We start from the raw sequence: 15,960 nt of genomic DNA on the forward strand, positions 1-15,960 counted from the left end.
GAAAATCACAGAAAATCAGAATCAGAAAATTACAGAAAATCAGAATAACAGAATCAGAGACAATCACAGAAAATCACAGAATCACATAATCACGGAAAATCACAGAAATTCAGAATCACAGAAAAACACAGGAAATCCGAATCACAGCAAATAACAGAAAATCATAAAAATCACATAAAAATCAGAATCACAGAATCACACAAAATCAGAAAATCACAGAATCACACAAAATCAGAATCACAGAAAAATAACAGAAAATCAGAAAATCACAGAATCACACAAAATCAGAAAATCACAGAAAAATAACAGAAAATCAGAATCACAGAATCACACAAAATCAGAAAATCACAGAAAAATAACAGAAAATCAGAATCACAGAATCACACAAAATCAGAAAATCACAGAAAAATAACAGAAAATCAGAATCACAGAATCACACAAAATCAGAAAATCACAGAAAAATAACAGAAAATCAGAATCACAGAATCACACAAAATCAGAAAATCACAGAAAAATAACAGAAAATCAGAATCACAGAATCACACAAAATCAGAAAATCACAGAAAAATAACAGAAAATCAGAATCACAGGAAATCACAGAATCACAGAAAACCATAATCATGTAAAATCACAGAAACTATCAGAATCCAACAGAATCCAACAGAATCCAACAGAATCCAACAGAATCCAACAGAATCCAACAGAATCCAACAGAATCCAACAGAATCCAACAGAATCCAACAGAATCCAACAGAATCCAACAGAATCCAACAGAATCCAACAGAATCCAACAGAATCCAACAGAATCCAACAGAATCCAACAGAATCCAACAGAATCCAACAGAATCCAACAGAATCCAACAGAATCCAACAGAATCCAACAGAATCCAACAGAATCCAACAGAATCCAACAGAATCCAACAGAATCCAACAGAATCCAACAGAATCCAACAGAATCCAACAGAATCCAACAGAATCCAACAGAATCCAACAGAATCCAACAGAATCCAACAGAATCCAACAGAATCCAACAGAATCCAACAGAATCCAACAGAATCCAACAGAATCCAACAGAATCCAACAGAATCCAACAGAATCCAACAGAATCCAACAGAATCCAACAGAATCCAACAGAATCCAACAGAATCCAACAGAATCCAACAGAATCCAACAGAATCCAACAGAATCCAACAGAATCCAACAGAATCCAACAGAATCCAACAGAATCCAACAGAATCCAACAGAATCCAACAGAATCCAACAGAATCCAACAGAATCCAACAGAATCCAACAGAATCCAACAGAATCCAACAGAATCCAACAGAATCCAACAGAATCCAACAGAATCCAACAGAATCCAACAGAATCCAACAGAATCCAACAGAATCCAACAGAATCCAACAGAATCCAACAGAATCCAACAGAATCCAACAGAATCCAACAGAATCCAACAGAATCCAACAGAATCCAACAGAATCCAACAGAATCCAACAGAATCCAACAGAATCCAACAGAAAATCACAAAAAACAACAGAAAACAACAGAAAATCACAGAATCACAGAAAATAAACAGAAAATCAACAGAAAATCAACAGAAAAATCACAGGCTCCCTGGGCAGCCTGTTCCAGGCACTCACAACCCTTTCACTAAAAATTTTTTTCCTAATGTCCAATCTAACCCTGCCCTGGGGCAGCTTGAGGCCATTTCCCCTTGTTCTAGCTCCTGTCACCTGGCTGACAAGACCATCGCCCACCTCTCTACGAGGGCTGGTAATCGTGAGACTTCTCCCAGTTGTTTAAAAAGTAACTCATCAGCTTCTTCCTCCTGGGTGGGTGGTCTATAGTTGACTCCCATCACTATATCTCCCTGATATAGTTTTCCTCTGATTTTTACCCAGAGAAACTCAAACCTATCATCACCATACTCCAGCTCCAGGTAGTCAAAACATTCTCTGACATACAGGGCTACCCCAATGTCGCAGATGCACTTCACTCTGAAGACAAAGGCAATAACATGCTTATTGATAGAAAACAAAAGGGGTAACGGTGTTTGGTAATAAATGTGACAATAATTAAGATTCAATGGTAAGGTGATCTTGCTTCGTTAGTGCATAGAAAACAGGGTCAGATGAATCTATCAGGGAGACCCTTCCGTTGAGTCACGAGGTTCAGAAAGAATCCCCTTGCTTTCTAAACTCCTGCTCAGAGGAGCCTAGGTGCGGCTGGATTCAGTCTTAGTCCCAGACTTGGTCAACAGTTTAGGTCTAAAGGATTATATATACAATCAATCCTTTCTATTTCTTAGCTAAGATCACATATGTTAGTGCACTTATTCCCAACTCACTTACCCAGGATCTGTTGTGGCGAGGATTCTCTCAACCTCGAGGAGTATCCTTGAGAGGCATCCCTTTCAAGGGGAGATCCTGACATGCAGCCGCTGTCATCTCAGGAGAGCTCAAAGGGCTCTTGGACTGCTCACTCTTTATGGAGTAAGATGATTGTCTCATAGTCATATTTACATACCACCCATATATGCCAGTGGACACTGACCAGTGTCTGGTGGGCACATATTAGCATAGATAACCCTTGGCTATTGTGTTATCTGTCTTCCTGACCTGTGAGACAGATGCAGAAATCACAATCAGCACCAATAGTTATCAATCAATCCATGTGAACAGGATAAACAGGAAAACATGGGGCCAAAGGGGGGAAGCATAGCGTCACACTCCACCCCGTGACTATATTCAATTCATCTTACCCTCACAGAGTGGTGGCACGGTCACCTCTTGCCTCTGTGCCATAAATAGATTATTGGTAATTTATGCACTTACAGATCCATGGCAAGTAGGTAGTGAAGTATTGCTATTTGTTATGTACTATTTTATATGTTTTGGTTTATGTTAGTTGGTATATGATGAAGCAAACCTTTATATACAATATGATTATAAGTAGCAGACATATCAAAGTTAGAGTTAGTAAAACCACAATGGGGTGAAGCATACAATTAAACAGTCCTGTTGCTGTTGGTGACCATCCAAGAAGAGTTTCCCCACCAACGATGTTCTCCATCCTTCTTCACTCTTTCCATGACACAGTATATCTCTTCAGTATCATGATAAATGGTAATCAGAGTTTTGTGTCCATTGTTTCGGGCACATTCTAACAGTCGACAGTTCATTGTGTTGTAGTAATTTCTTCACTAAAGTAAGATTCATTCCAATGGGGGTAGGCAATATATCGTGACTTAACATATAATTAGATTGCAACAATTGATAAGACATTACAGGGGCTAAATAATTAAAGTCACATCCCATAATTTTAGTAAAGTTACAAACACAAATATTTGAGTGATTACTTGTATCTACAGTAACGTTATCTATGACTATAAAGCTGCAAAGAGTTCTCATGCAAACACATCCTTTTTCAATATATACAAGTACAGTATCAGGGGTTTCATCAGGATGTATTTCAAAATGACATGCATTTTGTTCTGGGTCAAGACAAATGTCTTGAGCTTTGATGGTGTTACTCTCACAAATAAATCCTCCTTGTTTCCATACAATACATGCACTGACATCAACAGTTCGCCATTTGTTCCTGTTCCGTTGGGCCCATACTCTATGTTCCAGTGGATAGAGTACAGCTCCATTATGATTTAACCCTAATGCAAAGATTGGGTATATTGTGTATACCGAAGCATTGTGTATTGTTAAGACAAAATCTGTGGCTTTATTGTTGATGGGGTCATAAGTAAAATTAACTAAGTACCACCAGGATTGAAATTCCCTTTCAAATTTAGTTGCATTATCCCAAATTACCTTTCGAATTTCTGTGGGTAAGGTGCCCTCTTCACCTTCCCTTATAATTGCTGCTACTGTAGATTGTATCCACAGCTGAGCTTGGATACAACTAAGAGCTAGAGAGACATTATTTTGGGTTATACCAAGTGCATTCACAATAGCAACACGAACACAGCATTTCTATTTGTCATCTTGTGGACTGCTGAAAGAGAAAACAGATTTGTTTTTTGGGGGAAAGTCCAAACAGGTTACCCCTTTTTACAAGAAGGAAAAATCCATCATGCACTAATCCTGTGTTTTGCACCACTGCTAGCTGTAGCCTCCAAAGCACATGGGCCACAAGGTTTAGTTAAAGTCATAGGCACAGTACCAATGGATGGTAGATCTACCATCACAGGTTGTACTGGCTGTAGTGTTGCTGAGTGTCCTCCTTTCCCAGTAGATGGACCATTAAACTCAGTTCTTACAAAGAACGCTCGGCTTACAGGGCTGCCAGTAGGCCTGATTATTTAATTGATGGAGTATTTTAGAAAGTCAAGTATCCCATTGAGCCTCATGTGGCTTGAGGTTCCTTTTCAACAAGCCATTAGCTCTTTCTACCATCCCATTTGATTGAGGGTAATATGGGGTGTGGAATACCCATTTAATTCCTTCTTGTTTTGCCCAGTCTTGCACTTCCTTACATGAGAAGTGTGAGCCATTGTCACTTTGGATAACATCAGGAACAGGTAGATGCGAGAACCAAAGTGATAGTCCTAGCACTGTATTTCATCCCTTGGCTTTCCAACACTTAGTTGCCATAAGTAAGCCAAAGACTACTTCTACTCCTGTAAGGATGTACTGATATCCTGCAGAGGATTTGAGTGGTCCAATATAATCAATTTGCCATGTAGACCATAAAGCTTTCCCTTCATTGATACATAGAGGTGGTGCTTTAGCAGGGTGATCTGCTTGCAATTTCAATCTACACTGAGGACATTCTCTAAGAATAGTTTCACAAGTTTTCCTGTTTATAGTCCAGCCTTTACTCTGTGCAGCAAAGTGCTTCTTTACCTGTGTGGCCTAAGCTTTGATGTAATCATTCTCCTAATTGATACTACTCAGGATTTAAGTCGATTGTCCGAATTTTAGTTAACTCATCTACCTTTTGATTCCACTTTGTGGCTGGTTGATTATTTTTAGCATGAGCTTTCACCCATCCCATCTTAAAGGGTTTCTTCCTGGCTATATCTAGTAGTATTTGCCAGTCTTTCTCCATACTGGAGATCTGTTTACTTCCAAATTCAAGGTTTCCCATTGACAGAGTCACTGTGTGGCACCAGCCCAGACAGCATAAGAGTCTACATAAATGATTTTTGCTCCATTTTGTGCTGCCAAAACAGCTGCTCTTATTTCTCCTACTTGTGCACTGCCTTCACTTTCCTCTATCACTTGTTTGCCAGTGGTAATATCCAATGCAACAGCCTTATATTGCCATTTACTGTTTACTCTTTTTGCTGAAGCATCTGTAAAACAAATAATTTCTGTTGGTGTATCCTGAGTGAGGGGAGGTGCATCCAGAATGGGTGAAGGTTTAAAAGGCTATTGTAATGCTAAAGGGTCTGTATTTATGGGCATTTGAAGTTTGGAAACCTTAGTGTGTCCTTCAGTTAATTGCATATTTTCTGCAACTCCTGTCAGGTAAGCAGACCACTTTCTGATGGTGAGGTTTTGAGCAATTCCCTCTGGAGGAGCAGCTCCCTTTAAAATTGCTTCTAGCAAATTAAAAGGTCCTCTAATTTTCACAGGTTGTCCCTGATGTATTTTCTCAACTTGTTTAACTGCTAGGACTCAAGATGAGAGTCCTTTTTCCCCATTCAGAGTATCTCTGCTCTGTTTCTTTAAACGCGGTTGAGCTGAACAATAAAGGTCTTTGCGGCGCCTCGGGGCCAGATTGGAACAGAGCACAGCAAGTAGCATGTTCAGCAAAACCCCATTCCGCTGTGATAGGGTCGCGTGGATGTACTGGTCCCAGTGACTGAGATGTTTTTAATTCTTCAGTTAAAGCCTTTACTGCTTCTTCATGTTCTAATTTCCACTCCCAGGGTTTACCTTTCCATAAGAGTGTGTATAACGGACAGGAAATTATAGAGAATCCAGGGATATGTTCTCTCCAATATCCTGAAGTTCCATGTAATTTTTGTAATTCCTTCTTTGATTGAGGCATTTGTTGCTCATCAGTTTTTCTTAAGGTATCTGGAGGAATTACTGCACTTCCTGCCACCCACCAAGTGCCCAAGAATTTTACTTCTTTACTAGGTCCTTGACATTTTTCGGGTGGAACCTCGAGTTCTGCTTTATTCAGTGATTGCCACACTGCTACTGCAGCTTTCCCTACCTTGTCAGGGGAAGGTCCTCCAACTAGGATATCATCTATGTATTGATAGGGTTTCACACCTTGGGGAAGTGAGACTGTCTGCAAAGGTTCAGCAAGTGCTGCATGAGCAATTGTGGGTTTATACCCTTGTGGGAGTTTATTGAAGGTATATTGTATTCCTTCCCAACTGAAGGCAAATTTACTTTTGTCCTCTTCCTTCAAGGGAACCATAAAGAAGGTGTCCTTTACATCTAGGGCTGCCATCCAGGGATGTGCAGCTGCCTGTGGGGTAGCTGATCAGTTTGCAATGTTCAGTACAGCAGCTGTTAATGGGGCTGTATTAGCATTCGAGCGCCGGTAATGTTAATCGCCACCTCCTGTCTGGCTTCCGAACTGGCCAGACAGGGGAGTTCTATGGGGAGTGAGTCCTGGAAATAATACCCTGTTTCCCCAAATCAGCTATAACTTCAGAAATTTCGTTTTGTGCTGTCACAGAAATCAGATAGAGGCACGTTTGTAATTTCTGGATCAGGGAGTGCAGGGGCTGTGTGAAGCACACAGACTTCAGCCTCCCTATTTCTGGTGGGATTGGAATTGATATTTGAGCCAAAAGACCATACACTACCATTTGGTAGGTGCCAGGTTTGTCCGTTTAAAACATCAAAACCTAAATTATTTTCATGATGATCTTTAATTGCAAAGTAAGTAGTTGCCATGCGCTTCTCTCCTGGAAGCCACAGATTGGCTGTAGCAGTTGGGCACAGATTACTCCCTCCGTTCACACCAGTAATTTTAACCTTTCGCTGTCTGGGTTGCACACCCAGCTTCTCAGCAACTTGTTGTGTTAGTATTGAAATCTGTGCTCTAGTATCTATCAAAAATTTTACCAATTGGTGTCGAGGACCAACTGGGATTAAAATCTATGGGCCATCATCACTTATCCATTGACAAGCCTCCACTTTCCAGACAGGCAGACCCAATTTCCTGACAGATGTTACTAGTTTTTTGGATTCAGTTCCTGCAATTTCTTTCTAAGAGGGACAAAAGGATTTTCTTCCTTCCTAGGGGGTAGCATAGAAGGAGTTGAAATTTGCTCCTTCCTTTCCTTCCTTTCATCCTTACCTCACCTTTGGAATGCTTCAATTAGACTCACTATATTGCTAGTAGGCTGACCTTGAATCACAGCTCTGGGAATGCCTAGAGCTAATGCATTCCTCCATAACTCATTCCTCTGTTTTGCAGATGCTGTTTGTGAGTTTTTAAATTTGTTTCCTTTTAGTTCAGTTTCTGTTTCCCTTTTCACAGGCCTTACTTTGTTATCTCCCCGAGGACTTTTGTTTTTCAGATGGTATGTCATCATTGCAGCCCATTTCCCAGCTGTAGTTAATGTCATGCATCAATTCTGACCATGTAGGGAGTGGCTTAGGAGCACTATTGTCATTCCTGTTGACTTCAGTATCTCTTTTAATCTCATCTCGTTTTGCAACTAGATAAGATTTAAGAAGTGCTGGAGCTTTAACATAGCAAAATTTACTGTAGCAGATAGTGGGATTTCATGGAGTCCTCTCTCATGCATAGCTTGTAAGCAAGCAGCTTTTGTGACAGCTGTAGAGAGTTCACTTAAAGATTTCATAGGAATTATGGAGGGTTGACCTCGCTCCATGATGTCTATTCCACCAGCCCAATAAGCTACTCAGCAGTGATAGAATGGGGTATATTCATTGGGTTGGGTCCCAAATTTAAGACGACTCCTGGATCCCAAAATCCATTTGCTTCATCCTTACTTAACATTATCCTGTCACCACCACTTAGACAAACTGGCCACAGGTATTCACATTCAGTTTCACCTGGGTTTCTGCTATATTTCTCTAGCCAATTTGTCAATTGCAATGGATCCCAGGGGATGGTTCATGCAGTATACTGCAGATGACCACCCTGAGGTCCCATAGTTTCTTCTTTTTTAACAACAGGTCTGATTTCATATTCAAGGGGATTTGTAGGGAACAAAACATCCTCCTTATCTGAGTCATTATCATTATTATCACCCCAGATATCTCCATCCCAATCTTCAGGAGATACTATTAGTTTCCTGATCTGTACAATATTGGGGGGGGGGGAGGGGAGGGGGTGCAGGGAGACTGTATAAGCATAATTTCAGCTTTCTCTCCCAACTTTTCCCTTTTCTCTTTTTCTTCTTGCAACTGTTTCTGTAGCTGTTCAACTTTTAAGGACAGTAACATTTCAGTTGCCTTTCTGCTTTCTATTTCCTTTTTGAGGTCCTTCTGCTTTTTGTCTCATTTCCTTTTCTTGATAGGCAGCCTGTAAACAGGTACCCAGCATTTTACAGATGATTCCTTTATTTTTTCCATCCTCTATACGGCCTCTAGTAACTTTTAGATGTTCTTCAATGGCTTCCCAGTTATGCCAATTGTCACAAGCCCATTCATTTGAGAAGTTGGGGCTTGAATTTACTCCATGCCTCCCTAAATGATCAGAGATACTGTTTACCATCCTACCAACTACGCCAATTTGTCACAGATGGGAAAGATCAGAGGGATGCACTTCACTCTGAAGACAAAGGCAATAACATGCTTATTGATAGAAAACAAAAGGGGTAACGGTGTTTGGTAATAAATGCAACAATAATTAAGATTCAATGGTAAGGTCATCTTGCTTAGTTAGTGCATAGAGAACAGGGTCAGATGAATCTATCAGGGAGACCCTCCCGTTGAGTCACGAGGTTCAGAAAGAATCCCCTTGCTTTCTAAACTCCTGCTCAGAGGAGCCTAGGTGCGGCTGGATCCAGTCTTAGTCCCAGACTTGGTCAACGGTTTATGTCTAAAGGATTATATATACAATCAATCCTTTCTATTTCTTAGCTAAGATCACAAATGTTAGTGCACTTATTCCCAACTCACTTACCCAGGATCTGTTGTGGCGAGGATTCTCTCAACCTCGAGGAGTAACCTTGAGAGGCGTCCCTTTCAAGGGGAGATCCTGACGTGCAGCCACTGTCATCTCAGGAGAGCTCAAAGGGTTCTTGGACTGCTCACTCTTTATGGAGTAAGATGATTGTCTCATAGTCATATTCACATACCACCCATATATGCCAGTGGACACTGACCAGTGTCTGGTGGGCACATTAGGCATAGATAACCCTTGGCTATTGTGTTATCTGTCTTCCTGACCTGTGAGACAGATGCAGAAATCACAATCAGCATCATCAATCAATCAGCACAATCAATCAATCCATGTGAACAGGATAAACAGGAAAACATGGGGGCAACAGGGGAAGCACACCATCACACCCACCTCCTCTCCTACCCAGCCTGTCACACCTGTACAGTTTGTAACCAGCACTTGCAGTACTCCAATCATGTGAATTGTCCCACCACATTCCAGTGATGGCAATCACATCATACTCTCCCTTAGTAGCAAGGGCTTCTAATTCCTCCTGTTTATTGCCCATGCTGCATGCATTGGTGTAGATACACTTCATCTGGTCTATTGATCTTGCTATGCTCCTCAGGGAAGCCTTGTTTCCCAAGTGACAGCTGATTAAGTTACCTAGCCCATTGGTAGTAGTTACATTTCTACTCTGAATTATCACACTACCCCCCAGATTGACTAGGGTGGCTGACTGGAGGTCATTGCCAGCACACTGTTCCTCAATAACTTGACTACCACAACCAGGTTTTTTTCCATCTAGCCTGGCCCTGTCCCCCTCCCCCTTCTTATCTAGTTTAAAGCTCTATTAATGAGCCCCTCTAGCTTCTTTGACAGTGTCCTTCTGCCCCTTGGGGATAAGTTCTCCCCATCCCTGGAAAGCAAGGCTGATGAGTCTAGAGCTAGCCCATTGTCAAAGAACCCAAAGTTTCCTACACCATACTCTGAGCCAGGTATTAGCTTCCTGGCTCTTCTCCTTCCATCCCTCCCCATTCCCTGTAGTATGAATGATGGAGGAAAACACTACCTGTGCTCCAGATCCTCATACCATGCATCCCAGGGCCCTTAAATCTTTCTTAAAGGTCCTCAGTTTTCTTTTGTGTATTTCATTACTACCAATTTGGAAAATTAAAAGCAGGTAATAGTCCATGTGCCTGACCAAGGTTGGGAGTCTCTTTGTTAAGTGCCTAACTGAAGCTCCCTTAAGGCAGCAGACTGCCCGACGTAGAGGGTCCAGCCTACAGATCAGGCCCTCAGTCCCCTCCAAAAGGGAATCACCTAAAGCAATGACCCATCTTTTTGTTTTAACAGAGCCTGTTTTGATAGTATGTTTAGGGGGTCTTGTCCCAGGGAACACCACCTCAGGAGTCATCTCCCTATCAGCTGTCTCATTATCTGGCTGGTCCCCTTGCAGTAGGGCCTCATCTCTATTGCTCGGAGGAACTTGAGGAGGAAGGACAGGCATGGAAGGCACTCTCCTACTACCCTTGTCACGCACCTGCTTCCATTCATCCCTTCCGTTAAGACTGTTCTCCCTGGGGGAGGGTACAGGTTCCCTCTGGTCCTGGGCACTGCCAGCTGGGATCTCACACTCCTGTGGCTGGGAGGACAGAACCTGGCTCCTCCAATCTGTCTCCATTTCAGCCTCCCTGATGCCCATGAGCCTGTCTAGTTTATCTTTGAGAACATCTACCTCCTCTTGTAGGTGTGCTGCTCTGCTGAGGGGATCCCCAATCAGCTTACACAGCGTGACCAGAGCTGTGTCCTGCTGCGAGCACGCTGTGACACCCCCTGCGCCCCGCGCTGCCACACGCTGCCGCGGCTGTGTGAGCTGCCTTCCTACTTCCACAGTGGAAGGTGTTGGGGTCGTGGCCCTACGCCGGGCAGGCACCATCTCGCAATATGGTACCGAAAGTTAACGAGCCTCACCTGCCAGGTGCCTGCGCTCCTCCGCTTCCTCCTCCCGGCGGGCGGGCGGGGGGGCTGCTCTCCTCTGTGGTGCGGGTGGCAGCGACCTGCCCCTGGCCTCCTTAAGCCCTTTTAAGGCTAGAGGCGGGGTCACGTGACGCCAGGGGGCGGGTGAGCTCTGGCGAGGGGCCGGGCAGCCGCCGCGGGGCGCAGGAGCCGCACACGGGGTGCCCGGGTGTAGGGACCCTCCCTGCACAGCCCGACCTGCCGCACGGCCCCTGAGCTCACCCGGGTGACCGCTGTCACCGCCGATCGTGGCTCACCGACTGGTGGCCGTTAAGGTTTTACCGCGTTTAAATCCCCCGCGGTTGTTCCGGTCCCGCCTCCTCCCGCGCCTGATTGGCTGGGTGAGCTCTGCGGAGCTGCCGGGCAGTGGCCGCGGGGCGAAGGAGCTGCACATGGGGGGCCCAGGTGTAGGGACCCTCCCTGCACAGCCCGACCTGCCGCACGGCCCCTGGGCTTACCCGGGTGACCGCTGCCACCGCCGATCGCCGCTCTCCGGCTGGATAATGCTCACACCTCTCCTGTCCTTCGGCCAGCCCCGACCCTCGTGAAGTAGAGCTCCCCCCCACCCCCCCACCCCTCCTTAGGGATCCCAGTAGCGGGAAAAGGTTTGGGAAAGGCTGCACAATCCAGCATCAATTCCCCCACCCAGCACCCCAGAAAGGGAGGAAAATGTGGTTCGGCTCTGTAATTCACCATGTTCTCCGGGCACAGGGCCTGTCCTTACCACTTAGGGACCCCCCACCCCATGTTGGGGAGACGGGCTGTGCGAGCCAGCCGAGCCCACAGCCAAAGGCAGCTGTCTGCCAGCTCTGGCCCAAAAACAAAGGGGTTGCCCCGGCAAGCTCCAGCCTCTCTCCAAATCCCTGCCCAAGACATGGACAAAAATCCACAGGTGAAGGGCATCCCTGGGCAGATTGTGGGCAGAGGGCTGGCAGGATGAGATGCCAAAGCCAACGTGACATCGCAGGTACCCACGAGGAGTCTCACTGGCTCTATCCAGAGGAAAGGCACAGCAGCATCCTGCTCCCAGTTCCAGTATTAGGAGTTTTTTCTCCCCAGTTTCTAGCAATTCCACTTTTCTGCTGCTCTGCCTCTCCAGAGTTTTTGCTGACAGGACAGAATGGCTGGTAGGAAACACATTATTCATTGTGATTGAGTGCCTAGTAATTACTTCATGTATTTTTTCAATTCTCAAATTAAAACCATTTACTAGTAGGAACAGATGTTAAATTCAGGACTGTTGTTGATTGTTAGTGTGACACACACGAAATGTTTTAAACAAGAAGGCTGATTGAATTTTAAATATGCTGATCACACTGGTGGAATTGAAAATAATTGAAACTGGGAATAACTGAAATGCTTCCAGGAGTAGAAAGACAGAGGTGGGGTTTGTTTTTCAAAGCCCCAATTGCATAAATCACATTAAATTCTGCAGTCTAAATACAATAATTTCCTGGATGTTAGATACCAAACACGAGACTCGCAGCCTTGTTCCCTCAAAACAGCAGGAAAAAAAAGTAAGGCAAAAATCTATTTTCAAATCAATATCTCAGATATTATCCACACGCTTGTAGGAGCTTGATTTTTTGTTGTTGTTTTTCAGTAAAATTGCATGTTTGAGTACACCTGACAGTTTTGCTTACCAGGGGATGGGTGCCCATCGTGATGGCTGGGTCCCTTTGCCTGTGGGAATCCCCAGCTCACTTTCCCAGACTGGAGAAGGGGATGGTTTCACTCTGCAAGGGCTGGTGGTAAAGACAGGAGTGAGTAAATCATTCCAGAGTTCTCCAGTTCTCTAGGCTGGAGAGTATTGTTGTTAAAATAGGGAAGAACGCTGGTTACTTCTGTGGGCAAATTTATCTGTGCATTTATTTTGCCTAAGAAAATAAAAACCCTGCCAGTGTGTTTATGAGGAAGGCACCTATTCTAATCACAATGGAATTATTTGGAATTAGGTTTTCTAGTGTCCTGGTTGCTTTGAAACACCACAGTTGGGCAGGTGGCACCTCTGGGCTGCTGAGTTGAGGGTGCTGCTCCCACACGTGCCCTGAAGCCACTGGAGATCTGGCAGGAACTCAGCAATACCAGTTCCATCAACCCAGAAAGAGGGTTGTTTTCCAGCTCCACAATGTGTGGAGAGTCTCCAGGACAAGTCCCTGTATCTGAATTAGAGAAGATGTGGATTTTGTAAGTAGAGCTCTCTATTTCCGCCCCCCCCCCCCCCCCCCCCGACCTGACTGCAGGATTTATTGCATACAAGGAATTGGAAATTTGAGTTTGGAAAGTAATACAGTAACAATTGCAATTAACCTTCACAACCCCCAGGTAACCCCTGGGCGTTGGGTTTAAATCACATTGCTTTTAATTAAGTTTAGTGGCCGAGGATGGCGTGTTCTAAACCATTTCACTGGCATTTCTTTCGCAATGAAACGCTTGAAAAGCCCCAGTGTTGGGCCAACTTGACCTTGTGTGAGCTCATGCCAAAAGGTAACGACACTGGGAGAGGAAAAACAATTGGAAAAAGCAGTTTCTGAGCAGATACAACTTTTATTTGCTCCAAACCACTTTGGTCTATACACACTTTTATGTCTGGTATAATTTACAGACTGGGAACACTCGCTGAACTTCTCAAAATGAGAAAACTCCCACTGAGACAGTAAATTGTTGTTGCGTTGGATGATCCTTGACAGTCTCTTGTCACCATACGTGCCACGTTAAAGCACGATGCTGGAGAAAGTCTTCTGACACACGTTGTCTGCTGGGGCTGGCAGGCTTTATTGTGCTCATGATCCATGGAGGAGAGGTTGCTAATAGCAGACATTGACCCGCTCCTGGTAATCACTGTGAAAACATTATTCAAGCTTATTATGTTAATGACAGAGGGATGAGGCGCTTCCTAAAAAGTTAGTACAGGATGGCTGGAGATGCTTTATTTATTTAACTGATTGATCATTTAAAGGTTTATAAAATGCCTTCTCTGTGTAGTGACGCTGGAATCGTGGGCATACAAATTAAACAATCCACAAAGCTAAGGCGGAATGGTCCTTGCAGATCTGATTTTGGTGTAAAATCTTGAGACTTTTATGGGCTTATTTACATAACAAGTCATGGTCTAGTCGCCTTTACCAGCGTCAGCCTGCCACAGGGTTGGCTTCAGCTGTAAATTTTACAGTTTGGAGCTAGTAGAATATGAGAGAATGGTTGGCAGATTTTGGTGATTTGAAATACTCTTTCTTTATTGAAGAAAACAGTGTGATTTTCATCCAGCAGAACGAGCTCTTCCTTAAAAATGGTATGTTTGCACACTTTCCCAGGGCAAAGTTATGACTTTTCTTCTTCCAGTTAATGCCTGCAGACTGCCTCCTCCGTCTGGACTCTCCTCCCTACCAGAAATAAATCTACTGCAAACCTCTGGGTCTGAGCATCCCTGATCCCCTGGCGCTGGGAGGGGGGGAAGCATAGCTCACATCACAACCCCTACCAAGCTGCGGAGAGGATACATCAAAATGCTGCAGCATCTGACAAGTTTTCCAATAGCGTGGCCAAACCTTACATATATGTCAGCCTGTATTAAATCAGGTCTGCACCTTGTTTAGCAGTTACTGCTTTGAACTTCTACATGAAACAGAAACACCGACCCAGATGAAGCACATAAATAATCCTCTGCTTAAACATCCTTCAGAAAAATCAACATTTTATTGCAAAAAGCCCCTTCTCACGATCCTCTCTCATATATCAGAAAAAAGATGAAGCCAGATGCTTGCTGTGCTGGAAGAGAAAGCAGGCTTGCTTTCCATTTTCCATCTTATTTTTTTATTGGGCAATTCAAATCAGAATGAAAAAAGAAGGAAAAAAAGGCAAAGCAGAAGTTAATGTTTTGACATACCTCAGTTCTTGCCACCTTCCCAGCATCTGTGTTACTTAATAAAAAAGCAATCAGACGGACGGATGAGTTTTCATGGCTCTTTTTGTTCTACAGCCCGCAGGGGGCAACATCTGTTTCTCCTCATCCCTTTCCCCCCTTGAACAGGAAATTAAATACAAATTACTAAATTAAAGTAACCTGAGGAATTAACTTAATTAAAAATAGGAAAGTTCAGGCTGGAGTCTCTTCACTTGTGTCCTTTGGAAGGTTATGCTGGAGCGGAGCCGGTGGGCGTGTGGTCCCCTCTGTGGCCGTGCTGCTGGGGGACCGTCTGCATCTCCAAGGCTATTCCAGCACTGCCAGCTGCTATTGATTATGGTGTATTTGATATTGCTATTGGTGGCTGATCAGTGCCAATCCACTTCATCCCTGGCTTTGAAAAGCCAGTGGTGCAGTCACAGCTTCCCTGACTGCTCCATCGCTTGAATACTGATAAAGAGCCCTCGGCGTAAGCAGGAGGCATTACAAGACCAGCTGAAATGTAACTCAAGTGTTTCTGGGGAGAGTTTGCTGCTCTCAACATCCCTGTGAGCATCAGATTCGGATATTCTGAGCACACAAATCATCCTTCCAGATAGAAATTGAACTGCTCTCCCCAGCACTACCTGCTGAAGCTCAGACGGTAGATTAAATATTTACTTGTTCCTTCTCAGGTGCTTCTGGTTCATCAGGAGAATTTGAAGTGGTACTAAATGCTGAGGAGCAGCTGGGCTGCAGTGGGAGAAGGGTTGGGGCAGTGGGCATTGTGGTGGTGGTCCTCAGGAGAGCCCCTTGTGCTCCAGGCAGACGTGCACATGGAGGTGCCAGGGGATCCTTCCACAGAGTCTTTGCAGGTAAATCTTGTGTAAACCCTTTCCTGGGATTTTGGATGTGTGGAAGATCTGCTAAGGGCTGATTCAGCAAAGTGATGGAGCCCAGATCTAAACTCCCCTTAAAATCACTGTGAGGTGAACAAGTGC

The sequence above is a fragment of the Gallinula chloropus genome (assembly GCF_964237585.1).
Source record: "Gallinula chloropus genome assembly, chromosome: 10".
In the NCBI taxonomy this organism is placed as follows: domain Eukaryota; kingdom Metazoa; phylum Chordata; class Aves; order Gruiformes; family Rallidae; genus Gallinula; species Gallinula chloropus.